The following is a 16,066-nucleotide window of genomic DNA, read 5'->3' on the forward strand; positions in this document are numbered from 1 at the left end:
TCCTTTCAACATTTAACAACCTACACATTATCCAATTTGTAAACTTGTTCTACTCACTAGAGGTTTATCTTTCATCATGAAACTAAAACAACTTTTAGCTAATCCCAAATTTCCTTGACACAAAACACTAAAGAACAGTTTAACCCCTCCCTTGATCTCATCTGTATACTCTATGCACTAATCTCTCTTTGGGTCAGTTCATTATGCCAGACAGGTAAATGCTGTGTGTTGTTTTAACTAATTGTAGGGGTACTGGGCTGTAGGGGTTATGGGATACAACCTCCTCAGCAATGTCACATTCAAGCACACTGGGTACACCTAATTACACGCACTCAATAATTTTGGCTCCAGTCGATGGGAGAACATTGAACGTAAACTGGTACACAAGTACAGATCCCCAATGTGCAGAGATCACCAAAACAATCTTCCGATGACGACAACCACCAAACGATAATGATGACGTCACACGTTCAAATATTTTATGCTTGCAAGAATTAAAATCATCCACATTTACATGGTAACATTATCGTTACAGAGAGTTTAATCAATTTTCAGTGATGTTATCTAGTTTGCATTGTCATTATCGCCTTGATGACGTGAAGATGTGGCAGAAACTTTTTTTGTGGAGGGTCACTTTGGCAACGAGTAGTGATTAGGAAGCCAAGTGACGTCACTCATTCATAAACGTTGTATTGTGTATTATTGCGCAACTACGATGAGAAAATATGAAAATTAAATATATTCGACCATAAAATGGTGCGATTTTATGGTGTGTAAGAAACAGATTACTGTACTCGTGTCTGTCAGATACCATTTATCTTACAACTCGTAAGATAAATGGTATCTGACAGACACTCGTTTAGCAATCTCTATGTATCCATGTGGGGAATCAAACCCCGGCCTTTGGTGTGACCAGCGAACGCTTTAACCACTAGGCTATCCCACCGCCCCTCGCTCATATGACGACGTGCATCCGTGTATATGTGTGGCTGCTTGTAATGGCCCAGAGATATGATCTGGGCAAGGACGCTATCAAGAACAGTCGAAGTTATTGCCATGGTTACAGGAAAAAATAATAAAATACAATAATTCTATAAATCCCTAAATAGCACCAGTTGACTACTTGCTCTCGGTGTGTGCAAAGTTTGAGATATGGTCCGGACAAGAAATGATTACGGACAGACGGACAGACAAACAAATAGTTTTACTTAATCTTTTACTATCTGGGTTTCAGCACTATGGGATTAACCAAAGTGGTAAAGTCTTAGACCTACATCTTTGGTTTTACATAATGTAGGAAAAACAAGTTCCATGGATAGTCAACTTCTTTATTGCAATGAGTGGGACCTTAAAAAAAGGCCTCTCAAAGAAGTTTACATGATGTGTAATTCCTGTGCATTTGACTCAACGATATTACAAAATGTCTTAAAGATATTGAATTCAAATAATTACGACAAACAAGTTACATTTTCTGACTGTAAAATGCAACAGGCAAAACTGTAACTGAGTGTCTCTCTGTTGAAACTTGTAGGTGCTTGAAGTTGACAGGTCAGTTCCCAATTGCGTAGATCGATCCTCGATCCTCGTGCTGTTGATCACTGGATTGTCTGGACCAGACACGATTATTTACGAACCGCCGCCATATGGCTGGAATATTGCTGAGTGCGGCTTAAAACTAAACTCACCCACTGTAAATAGTTAAATTATGGACCCGTGACGATCCAGGTTAGAATTGGTCTTCATCAACCCATGCTTTTCGTAAGAGGCGATCCCCGACTTGGTTGTCAATTTCCATGGGATACGATGAAATCCCAATTGCGTAGATCGATGCTCGTGCTGTTGATCACTGGATTGTCTGGACCATTATTTTACAGACCACTGCCATACAGGTGGAATATTGCTGAGTGTGGCATTAAACAACAAACAAACAAAAATTATGAATTAATTAATTAGGCAATTTAAATAGGTAGTTATGCACTGTATCATATTACTAACAACAGAGAACATTATCAGAAAATACACTTTACAGCCCTTGCTTCATGCAGAATTATTAGTGGAATTATTTTATTGACAAAATATTTTCATGACTAACAAATTTAGAAAATGACTCCCCAAAACTTTCACTGCGAGTAACCATGACTCCCATTTTTCAAAGTCTATGTCTACCTAACTTTCAAATTAACCCAACATGTAACAATGCAACTGGACCAGTGAAGATCCAGGACCTAGATTTTCGAAGCTCTCTAAGCACTAAGACAGTGGTAAGTTAATGTTACTTACGACTATTTTAGCTCTAAGACAGCTTCGAAAATCTAGGCCCAGGTTAGAATTGGTCTTCATCAACCCATGCTTGTCATAAGAGTAAGACTAACCGGATTATCTGACATGTCATCGTATCCCATTTGCGTAGATCAATGCTCATGCTGTTGATCACTGGATTGTCTGGACCAGACGGGATTATTTACAGACCGCCATATAGCTGGAATATTGCTGAGTGCGGCGTAAAGCTAAACTCACTCACTCACTAATACAACTTCAATTAATCTAAGTAACGATATGGCTGAGATATTGCTGATGTGACGTTAAATGTTAACTCACTCACTCACTCAATTAATCTAACATGTCCTGACATTTTAACTACAGCATAGCAATCCGAAAAATCAGTAAATATCAAAAAGCACAACTTTAGGTTTGATATATCTCCCAATTTATGCTGAAAAATATTGAACCGTTCTTGAGTCATGCTACTGACAGACGGGCTATATGCCGCCGTACTATATGCAGGGGGATAAAAATGAAAGTAGAAATCCTCACAATGTTATTTTAAGTCCAACTTGATAAGTGAATTTCAACCAAATCTTTTTTTAACAATCGGGGTATGAAAACCCTAAACTGCACAAAGCACGAGTTGACAACCTGGTCTTTGTGTGTTAACATGATCAAGAAAGAGGTGAGGTGAAATTTGGTTTAACGTCGTGCTTGAGAATATTTCGCTCATATGACGACGTGCATGCGTGTGTGTGTGTAGGTGCGGCTGCTTGTACTAGCCCAGACTTAAGCTGGTTTTATAGTGCTAGCCCACTGAGATACCATGTCGCAGTGAAGCATGAATACCCCACTCAGACACATTATACTGACTCCGAGCCGACCAGTCCTTATTGTACCCATTTATGCCGAGCGCCAGGCAGGGACCAACAAGTACCATATTTTAACGTCTTTGGGTATGACGCGGTCGGGGATCGAACCCGCGACCTTCCACTCTCCGGGCGGACGCTCTAACCACTACACCACGGAGGCGGTCTGATCAAGAAATAAGACCCATTAGTTTAAGTGAGTGAATTTAGTTTTATGCCGCTTTTAGCAATATTCCAGCAATATCACATTGGGGACACAAGAAATGGGCTTCACACATTGTACCCATCTGGAGAATCAAACCCGGGTCTTTGGTCTTTGACGAACGCTTTAACCACTAGGCTACCCATCAGATATATACATACATACATATTTTGACCTGTTTTGACCATTTAGTGTTCATCACGACAATGAAAAGTTGGGATGTCACGATACAGGTTCCTCACGGTAAGATACGTATCTCAATACTGAGGTCAGGGGCGGATACAGCTTTTTGAGAAAGGGTGTGCACACTATTGAGAAAGGAGGGTGCTCTCTTTATTTTCACTAGAGTTCCAATGGCCTTTTAATAAACTTTCAGGACAAAAGGGGGGATGCGCACTGGATTCTCTTCCCGACTGGGAGCCAGTGCAGGGACTTAAGAACCGACCAGTGGTCAAAATACTGTCAAACTAAATATCTAAGAGTATTGACTATTTTCCTGCCTGGCTTGAATATATTCCATTTTGCATATTTCACTTTGAAAAATCCACCAAACTCAAGTAAAAACGTGTAAGGTAAGGTGACATAATCCCCCGCCGCAAATTATGAAATAAACCTTAAAAAGTAAATGAAAGTGAAAGTTGTAGTTTAAGATGAAGGTAAGTGTCAACAAAAACATGACCAGCGAACGTCTCTTGATATCTTGCTCTGTAGTTGTTCAACACACAAACATTTTCAAGACTCATAGTGTATGAAATATGCAAAAATAGTAATAAAGAAATTGCTTATTGAAAAACATTCAAGAGTAGTCTTGAAAGTCTATGAAAATAATCCAGTGAACCGTTCTTGAGATATCTTGCTGACAATCTTAACATGCAGGTTATGTTGCTGACAATCTTAACATGCAGGTTAACATAGGCGGATCCAGAGGGGGGGTGGGGGGTTGGGGGGGAGAGAGAGAGCAGGGGTGCGCACACACACACACCCCTTGTGCTGAAAGTTTATTAAATGACCATTGAAACTCGGGTGAAATTGAAGTGTGCACCCCTCCTTTTCTCAATAGTGTGCACCCCCCCTTTCTCAAAAAGCTGTATCCGCCCCTGGGTTAACATGCTGAAATCTTCAAGTGTCGCTGTGACCTTGAAAATTAAGTGAAGGTCACCACAATCAACTGGGCCCTGCGCCCTCCCCAGATGAAGCTTGGTGTCAAATGTAAAGAAAATCCAGAGAAAGGTTCTTGAGGTATCTCGCTGACAAGCTTAACATGCAGGTTAACATGCTGAAATCTTCAAAGTGTCGCAGTGACCTTGAAAATTACATGAAGGTCACCAAAATCGACTGGACCCTGCGCCTTCCCCAGATAAGCTTGGTGTTAAATATGAGGAAAATCCAGTGACCGGTTCTTGAGGTATCTCACTGACAAGCTTAACATGCAGGTTAACATGCTGAAATCTTCAAAGTGTCGCAGTGACCTTGAAAATTACATGAAGGTCACCAAAATCGACTGGACCCTGCGCCTTCCCTAGATAAGCTTGGTGTTAAATATGAAGAAAATCCAGTGCCCGGTTCTTGAGATATCACGCTGACAAGGGCAAAACGTTAAAGTCCCCTTGTGACCTTGAAATGAAGGTCAAAGTCACCAAACCTGACTGGGACCTTTCTCACACTGTGATGAACCTAGGTAGCAAATATGAAAAGAATCTAGTCAACGGTTCTTAAGATATGACATTTCGTATGTAAGGACGGAGCTTAATACCCCACTCTTCGCCGAAAACGCGCGGGGGGATAAAACAATGCATGAATTTTGATTCTGGTGACCATTGATGAATTGAATTCATGACAGGATACAAGTCAATTCAACGAATCATAGCGTTGGTAATAAAAATACGAAATATTTGGCATCAAGTGGTTAAAGCGTTCGCTCGTCACGCCGAAGACCCAGGTTCGATTCCCCACATGGGTAAAACGTGTGAAGCCCATTTCTGGTATTCCCCGCAGTGATATTTCTAAAACCGGCGTAACACTAAACTCACTCTAAGATTGCTGCAATATTGTTAAAAGTGGCGTAAACCAAACTCACAGTCCTTTATTTGTATGTCAGGTTTTATTGTGTTAGATGATCAAGACGATGTCAGAAATGGTAGACGTCTTATATCATATGTTAAGAAGCACCTGGTAACAGGAAAAATTAAAATCTAAAAAATCCCTAATTATCAAAAGGAACCAGTTGACAACCTGATCAATGTATGTGTAAAGCTTTATGAATGAATACTTACTAGTTTCAGAGAGGTGGGTGAAATGGGGTCTAACGTCGTACTTGAGAATATTTCGCTCATATGAGTGAGTATGGTTTTACGCCACTTTTAGCGATATTCCAGCAATATCACGGCGGGGGACACCAGAAATGGGCTTCACACACTTTCTTACATATGTGTGAGATCGATTTCTAATCTCGTGATTGGTTACTCCATGGTGATGACCCAGGGTCAGATTATGACGGACTACTTTCCTTATTACAATTCATTGATAAGTTACTCGTGCTTCAATCGAACAGAAACCTGTTACTCGTGACAAACACCTTAACACCTACCTGCTATTTTCCCGATTACAACATTAAACGGGTATTTATACAATAAAACAATTTATACAATTAGAATAAATATAACACGAATCTAGTTATTTTCTAATTCGTTTATTAAAACTTTTGATTCTAGTCATGGATTCAAAATGGCTCTAACAGTCAGTGATACCCGTGTAAACAATGTTAACATCGCCGTTAGAGATAAAGGCTGAGATTTCATTCGAATATTCAAAATGTACAACATTGGTAATTTTACTGGAGAGATGCGACAAGTGCCATGCATCGTCTTACAAATATATCCGACAGGATGACTTTACTCCATTGTGAGATCGATTTGCCTCGTGGTTTCTCTGATGACGAAGATGACATTTTTCACTGAAACACACGATGATTCTTTCGATAATGATCCACTTCCAGCTCCGAGCTACTATGTGATTCATGACAATTAGAACCAAAACACACTCGTTGAAACAATGTACAACATAAAACGTTTGCAAGGGTTCATGAGTGCAAGTTGCGACACACGTCCTTTCGATTCAATCGAACATGCACAGTGAACGGTAGTTCATATGCATAAACTCGTATTCCAGCCAAGGAGCACACCTTGGTATAGTGCAAAGTCGTCTAGTTATATGCTGGACTAAGTGAACGGTTGATCAATGTTCAACATAAGTCATTGCTTAAGATATTCCTCCGAAGCATGATAATGCAAAGTTCATGTCTTAATAACATACATGATGTAATCAACTCACATCTCATACTGACAACTCCCTAAATTCCGTAACATTCCAAGTGGCAGTTTGTGGCTCGGGAAAACGGGAAGGCTGTGGCGAAGAAGAGAGAGTAGTCCCCCACTGATAGTGAACGTAATCTCAGCGGTAACCCCCCATTACCCCTACATGCCACTACCCCTACAGCTTATAACAACATAGTTTACGGTCTGTTGCACTGTTAATCCACTGCTTGTTACCTATTCCACACAATGGACTAATCCACTTAAGAGACATAACAACACACAACTAAAAGGTTGAGAGAATGATTTTAATGAAAAGTGATCATCATTTGTCATCATCAAGATTTTAATAAGAATTGTCACATTCAAGCACACGGGGTACACCTAATTACACACCAGTCGATGGGAGAACATTGAACATTGAACGTAAACTGGTACACAAGTACAGATCCCCAATGTGCAGAGATATCCAAAACAATCTTCCGATCACGACAACCACCAAACGATAACGATGACGTCACACGTTCAAATATTTTATGCTTGCAAGAATTAAAATCATCCACATTTACATGGTAACATTATCGTTACAGAGTGTTTAATTAATTGTCTGTGATGTTATCTAGTTTGCATTGTCATTATCGCCTTGATGACGTGAAGATGTGGCAGAAACTTTTTTTGTGGAGGGTCACTTTGGGAACGAGTAGTGATTAGGAAGCCAAGTGACGTCACTCATTCATAAACGTTGTATTGTGTATTATTGCGCAACTACGATGAGAAAATATGAAAATTAAATATATTCGACCATAAAATGGTGCGATTTTACGGTGTGTAAGAAACAGATTACTGTACTCGTGTCTGTCAGATACCATTTATCTTACAACTCGTAAGATAAATGGTATCTGACAGACACTCGTTTAGTAATCTCTATGTATCCATGTGGGGAATCAAACCCGGGTCTTTGGCGTGACGAGCGAACGCTTTAACCACTAGGCTATCCCACCGCCCCTCGCTCATATGACGACGTGCATCCGTGTGTATGTGTGGCTGCTTGTACTAGCCCAGACTTAAGCTGTTTTATAGTGCTAGCCCACTGAGATACCATGTCGCAGTGAAGCATGCATGAATACCCCACTCAGACACATTATACCGACTCCGAGCCGACCAGTCCTTGTTGTACCCATTAATGCCGAGCGCCAGGCAGGGAGTTTCAGAGATATGATCTGGACAAGGACGCTATCATGAACAGTCGAAGTTATTGCCATGGTTACAGGAAAAAATAATAAAATACAATAATTCTATAAATCCCTAAATAGCACCAGTTGACTACTTGCTCTCGGTGTGTGCAAAGTTTGAGATATGGTCCGGACAAGAAATGATTACGGACAGACGGACAGACAAACAAATAGTTTTACTTAAACTTTTACTTTTACTATCTGGGTTTCAGCACTATGGGATTAACCAAAGTGGTAAAGTCTTAGACCTACATCTTTGGTTTTACATAATGTAGGAAAAACAAGTTCTATGGATAGTCAACTTCTTTATTGCAATGAGTGGGACGTTAAAAAAAGGCCTCTCAAAGAAGTTTACATGATGTGTAATTCCTGTGCATTTGACTCAACGATATCATAAAATGTCTTAAAGATATTTTTTCAAATATTGAATTCAAATAATTACGACAAGCAAGTTACATTTTCTGACTGTAAAATGCAACAGGCAAAACTGTAACTGAGTGTCTCTCTGTTCAAACTTGTAGGTGCTTGAAGTTGACAGGTCAGTTCCAGCAATATCACGGCGGGGGACACCAGAAATGGGCTTCACACACTTTCTTACATATGTGTGAGATCGATTTCTAATCCCGTGATTGGTTACTCCATGGTGATGACCCAGGGTCAGATTATGACGGACTACTTTCCTTATTACAATTCATTGATAAGTTACTCGTGCTTCAATCGAACAGAAACCTGTTACTCGTGACAAACACCTTAACACCTACCTGCTATTTTCCCGATTACAACATTAAACGGGTATTTATACAATAAAACAATTTATACAATTAGAATAAATATAACACGAATCTAGTTATTTTCTAATTCGTTTATTAAAACTTTTGATTCTAGTCATGGATTCAAAATGGCTCTAACAGTCAGTGATACCCGTGTAAACAATGTTAACATCGCCGTTAGAGATAAAGGCTGAGATTCTATTCGAATATTCAAAATGTACAACATTGGTAATTTTACTGGAGAGATGCAACAAGAGCCATGCATCGTCTTACAAATATATCCGACAGGATAACTTTAGTCCATTGTGAGATCCATTTGCCTCGTGGGTTTTCTGCTGACGAAGATGACATTTTTCAATGAAACACACGATGATTCTTTCGATAAAGATCCACTTCCAGCTCCGAGCTACTATGTGATTCATGACAATCAGAACCAAAACACACTCGTTGAAACAATGTAAAACATAAAACGTTTGCAAGGGTTCATGAGTGCAAGTTGCGACACACGTCCTTTCGATTCAATCGAACATGCACAGTGAACGGTTGATCAATGTTCAACATAAGTCATTGCTTAAGATATTCCTCCGAAGCATGATAATGCAAAGTTCATGTCTTAATAACATGCATGATGTAATCAACTCACATCTCATACTGACAACTCCCTAAATTCCGTAACATTCCAAGTGGCAGTTTGTGGCTCGGGAAAACGGGAAGGCTGTGGCGAAGAAGAGAGAGTAGTCCCCCACTGATAGTGAACGTACCCTCAGCGGTAACCCCCCATTACCCCTACAGCTTATAACAACATAGTTTACGGTCTGTTGCACTGTTAATCCACTGCCTGTTACCTATTCCACACAATGGACTAATCCACTTAAGAGACATAACAACACACAACTAAAAGGTTGAGAGAATGATTTTAATGAAAAGTGATCATCATTTGTCATCATCAAGATTTTAATAAGAATTGTCACATTCAAGCACACTGGGTGCACCTAATTACACACACTCAATAGATATAGCTCAGAGAAGTACAGATCCCCAATGTGCAGAGATCTCCTAAACAATCTTCCGATAACGACAACCACCAAGCGATAACGATGACGTCACACGTTCAAATATTTTATGCTTGCAAGAATTAAAATCATCCACATTTACATGGTAACATTATCGTTACAGAGAGTTTAATCAATTTTCAGTGATGTTATCTAGTTTGCATTGTCATTATCGCCTTGATGACGTGAAGATGTGGCAGAAACTTTTTATGTGGAGGATCACCTTGGGAACGAGTAGTGATTAGGAAGCCAAGTGACGTCACTCATTCATAAACGTTGTATTGTGTATTATTGCGCAACTACGATGAGAAAATATGAAAATTAAATATATTCGACCATAAAATGGTGCGATTTTATGGTGTGTAAGAAACAGATTACTGTCCTCGTGTCTGTCAGATACCATTCATCTTACAACTCGTTGTTTCAAAACGTATTTAACTCGCTTTCGCTCGTTAAATACGTTTTGAAACAACTCGTAAGATAAATGGTATCTGACAGACACTCGTTTAGTAATCTCTATGTATCCATGTGGGGAATCAAACCCGGGTCTTTGGCGTGACGAGCGAACGCTTTAACCACTAGGCTATCCCACCGCCCCTCGCTCATATGACGACGTGCATCCGTGTGTATGTGTGGCTGCTTGTACTAGCCCAGACTTAAGCTGTTTTATAGTGCTGGCCCACTGAGATACCATGTCGCAGTGAAGCATGAATACCCCACTCAGACACATTATACTGACTCCGAGCCGACCAGTCCTTGTTGTACCCATTAATGCCGAGCGCCAGGCAGGGAGTTTCAGAGATATGATCTGGACAAGGACGCTATCATGAACAGTCGAAGTTATTGCCATGGTTACAGGAAAAAATAATAAAATACAATAATTCTATAAATCCTTAAATAGCACCAGTTGACTACTTGCTCTCTGTGTGTGGTCCGGACAAGAAATGATTACGGACAGACGGACAGATAAACAAAGTTTTACTTTTAAAGTTTTACTTAGACCTACATCTTTGGTTTTACATAATGTAGGAAAAACAAGTTCTATGGATAGTCAACTTCTTTATTGCAATGAGTGCGACGTTAAAAAAAGGCCTCTCAAAGAAGTTTACATGATGTGTAATTCCCGTGCATTTGACTCAACGATATTATAAAATGTCTTAAAGATATTTTTTCAAATATTGAATTCAAATAATTACAAGCAAGTTACATTTTCTGACTGTAAAATGCAACAGGCAAAACTGTAACTGAGTGTCTCTCTGTTCAAACTTGTAGGTGCTTGAAGTTGACAGGTCAGTTCCCAATTGCGTAGATCGATCCTCGTGCTGTTGATCACTGGATTGTCTGGACCAGACACGATTATTTACAGACCGCCGGCATATGGCTGGAATATTGCTGAGTGGGGCTTAAAACTAAACTCACCCACTGTAAATAGTTAAATTATTGACCTGTGACGATCCAGGTTAGAATTGGTCTTCATCAACCCATGCTTTTCGTAAGAAGCGACTTGGTTGTCAATTTTCATGGGATACGATGAAAGCCCAACTGTGTAGATCGATGCTCGTGCTGTTGATCACTGGATTGTCTGGACCAGACACGATTATTTTACAGACCACTGCCATACAGGTGGAATATTGCTGAGTGTGGCATTAAACAACAAACAAACAAAAAGTTACATAATGATTGATAAAATCACTGAGGTATTTCACTGTTTCATTATATTAACAAAAAATATGAATTAATTAATTAGGCAATATAAATAGGTAGTTATGCACTGTATCATATTACTAACAACAGAGAACATTATCAGAAAATACACTTAACAGCCCTTGCTTCATGCAGAATTATTAGTGGAATTATTTTATTGACAAAATATTTTCATGACCAACAAATTTAGAAAAAGACTCCCCAAAACTTTCACTGCGAGTAACCATGACTCCCTTTTTTCAAAGTCTATGTCTACCTAACTTCCAAATTAACCCAACATGTAACAGTGCAACTGGACCAGTGAAGATCCAGGACCTAGATTTTCGAAGCTCTCTTAGCACTAAGACAGTGGTAAGTTAATGTTACTTACGACTATTTTAGCACTAAGACAGCTTCGAAAATCTAGGCCCAGGTTAGAATTGGTCTTCATCAACCCATGCTTGTCATAAGAGTAAGACTAACCGGATTATCTGACATGTCATCGTATCCCATTTGCGTAGATCAATGCTCATGATGTTGATCACTGGATTGTCTGGACCAGACTGGATTATTTACAGACTGACACCATATAGCTGGAATATTGCTGAGTGCGGAGTTAAACAACAAATAAAACAACATAACTGCAATACTGGTGTAAGTGCCAAACCCAACTCACTCACTCAACAATGGCAAGGGGTGGTGGGGTAGCCTGGTGCTTAAAGCCTTAGCTTCTCACGCCGAAGATCCGGGTTTGATTCCCCACATGGGTACAATGTGTGAAGCCCATTTCTGGTATCCCCAGCCGTGATATTGCTGGAATATTGCTAAAAAGAGGCGTAAAACCATACTCACTCACTCAACAATGGCAAACTGTTGCTGGGGCAATACAATATGTTTCTCGCCCCTAAACGCTGCATAACATTGCATAAAAGACAAGTGACTTTATAAACTCAAACACTTTATCCCATACATGTTGTAAGAGGCGACTAACGGGATCTGGTGGTCAGGCTCGCTGACTTGGTTGCCACATGTCATTGCATCCCCATTGCGCAGATCAATTCTCATGCTGTTGATCACTGGATTGTCTGGTCCAGATTATTTACAGACCACCACCATATAGGTGGAATAGTGTGGTGTTAAACAACCCAACCAACCACACACTTTCTGTGCATCAAAGCTATCCATATTTTATAGGTGTTTGCCATCTACAACCTGCTTTGAATTTTCATTCTGATATAATAAAATAATGAAACCCTTCTTATTTCAATTTTACCTGCCCTTGCAGAGGCATTTTGTGTCATAAAAACATTCTGTGATGATTGCACACTACAAAAACCCTGAGATCGTTCCTCATTTATTAAAATAATTGGAAAGCAAAGCAACTTGATGGGGTAGCCTAGTGGTTAAAGCGCTTGCTCGTCACGCCGAAGACCTGGGTTTGATTCCCCACATGGGTACAATCTGTGGAGCCCATTTCTGGTGTCCCCTGCTGGGATATTGATTTAATATTGCTGAAAGTGGCATAAAACCATACCCACTCATTCACCAAGTGATCTTATTTTAAAAATTTCATAAAATTGTTGAAACATTAGTGAGAAAACCAAAATAAGTATGTTTATTTACCTTTATTTACACTTTTGCTGTTTGAGGTTGTAGATGATACACCCACAATTACATGTGGATTTCTGAACCATAAAAACAATAAGACATGGTACCATCATCATTATCCCCTGCCACAGTGTTCTGTTCCTATTTGGTTCCACTACGACATTCATGTCCTGAAAACACATACCAAATTTGGTTTCCCTATCAATAACGGCTTCTGAGCAAAATCTGTCCCCATTCGGCATACCGTGCACTAAATCAAGAAACGCATGACAAGGGCCATAACTCTGTACAAAGTGTAACACGGTTTCCGTTTTCGAGCTCCATTAAGGCAATCATGTCCGATAACACATACCAAATTGGGTTTCCCTATCTACTGGCAAACAAGGATAAGTTGAGCACCGACCTGACAATTGACACGTATTAGCATGTACGAGTGCCGCCCACTGGCGCTTGCCTTTGTTTGGGAAGGGGGCCCAGGTTGTCCGTGATCAAGTGTAGTGCGACTTGCTACACCGACATGAGAGTCTTCCGAGCAAGGCGTGTGCAGCTACGCGTGGAATCAATTTCATCGTCATGTAATGCGCGTGCACTAGCCAACATCGGTTCTACCTTCCACAAACCAAATGGGTTTGCTCTTTGCCGTGCACCGCGTACTACTCGTAAATGTGTTCTCTGCGCTGGTCCAACTTATCCTTGTTTGCCAGTACAAGTCTTCAAGAAAATCTGTCCCCATAAATCTCGGACGGACGGACGGGGCTCAAACCTATACCCCCCTCCCACTTCGGGGATATTAAATCTAAAACTTCAGATGTTTGAGACTTACATAAATCAATGCTTCATGAACACAGCAAAAAGATGGATTAAATGTTGTCTTTGTTGTTTCTGAGTCAGTGAGAAAGCACTCAGCTTCCATGTATCAAGAGCACTTTTTCAACCTGTTGTGCATGTGGATGGACAAAATACAAAGATCGTGACACAGTTATGCAGCACATTTTATTCGTTGACATTGGACAACCTTTAAAATTCAGAAATATTTTCAATAAACAGATAATACTGTCCTTGACATATTTAAAGCCCAAACTTACTAAGCTTCCCTGTATTGTTACCCGTGAAGATCTGGGTTTGAATTGATCTTCAGTAACCCATTCATGTTGCGACTTACAGGACGCTCTGACTTGGTTGACACATGTCATCGTATCCCGATTACGTAGATTGATGCTTATGATGTTCATCACTGGATTGTCTGGTCCAGATACGATTATTTACAGACCACCACCATAGCTGGAATATTGGTGAGTGAGGTGTTAAACAACAAACCTATCCCCGATGCCTCAATGGACGGAGCCTCCTTCAGTTAGTGGGGTTTTGCTGGACCACACACAGGAATTTAGAATTTGTTTCAGAACCTTTGGTCGCTTTACAGTCAGTGATCAAAATAACGGCCTGCCCGTCTGTCCGAGGCTGGCAACTTTCGTCTTGGGCTGCCTGATAAAAGTTCCACCTGCCCGATTGTCTGGCTGATAATTTTGAGACTTATCTACTTACTATTATCGATCCATAGTCATCATGTCATATTTTTATAACAAAACTGAAAGCGTGATTGCAAGTCTAACAGGCTCTTTTGAACTGTCACAGGCTGGGAATGTGACTGTGAGTATTTCCTGCTTGTTGTTTTGTATTTGCTGAATTAATACACATTTAAAACTATGATACTTGTTTGTTTTTGTAAAAAAATGCAATATATGAGTCAAAAGTACAGGCAGGCAACTTTCAAGATGGGCAGGCAACATTTATTGGTCACCTGCCAGACTGACTGGTTCAGTTTGAAAATGATTTCAGTCACTGTTTACGGTTACTTCAAGCTGTTCCTCAGGCTTCCGTGATGAACCGTTATCACTGGCAAGTCAGCTGATTATACGTGGCGCGCCATACAGAGGTGGAAATCACATGGAATGCAATTAGAACCTATACAAAACAAAAATTCCATTTATGTGCATGTAACACCGGAAATACCATGTCAACAAATCCAAATTTCAATAAGTAATTTAACCATGTGATTAAACTGACCGGCTATAAACTGTACATCTTGTTATATGTTTTTAATCTATTTCATCAATTCTATTCAATATTGTTTCCAATAATTCATCAAAAACATAAAGAAACTTCAAATTACTTTACGTTGACATTAAAATTCAGACCCGAGACAAAAAACACAGAAAAAATTATGGTATTTTTATCTTAACTTTATCAAGCATGAATGCCTGACAATGTTAGAAGAATCTACCGAAAGGTTACTCCCATGAAATAAAGAAGTTGTTATCCATAAAGTTTATATATATTTTACTTCCCAAATTCTGAAATGTCACACAATGAAAAAAACGTGGACAGCAAAGAAACAGAAACAAATACGGATAACTAACAATAAAAATAAAAATAATAATGTCAATAGTCTCATCGTGAAAGTCAAACTGGTGAAAATGGAAGCTGGCTGGAAGAGTTGAGACAGATGGTATTGGATTCCGCACCCAGTTCCCAAGGCCAAAACCTGGGCCATCTGATGGGCACAAGTTATGGTCTCAGGGATAGGGTAGGGGCCATTGGTGTCTCACCACTCTCACAGCACGACTCACGCCTTGTAAATGTTGCAAGTATCAAGGAAAAATATTGGAAGTACTGAACAGATTGACCTTGATGTGTCTCCATTTTATATACATTTGAAAGGAAAAAATATGTAAACCTTATTGCAAGCATATGTTTAGCAAGTTGACATCAATGATGATGATGATGATTACAGCGATGATAAGTGGTGGTGGTGATGATCAAGATGACGGCAACAATGATAATGATGATGATGTGAGTGAGTGAGTTTAGTTTTACACCACACTCAGCAATATTCCAGCTATATGGCGGCAGTCTGTTAATAACCGAGTCTTGACCAGACAATCCAGTGATCAACAGCATGAGCATCCGTCTGCAAACTGGGAACAGATGACATGTGTCAACCAAGTCAGCGAGCCTGACCACCCGATCCCGTTAGTCGCCTCTTACCACAAGCATTGGTTACTGAAGATCAA

This window comes from Haliotis rubra, unplaced genomic scaffold (genome assembly GCF_003918875.1).
Source record: "Haliotis rubra isolate DU_JTF1 unplaced genomic scaffold, ASM391887v1 Scf64, whole genome shotgun sequence".
NCBI classification, from domain to species: Eukaryota; Metazoa; Mollusca; class Gastropoda; order Lepetellida; family Haliotidae; genus Haliotis; species Haliotis rubra.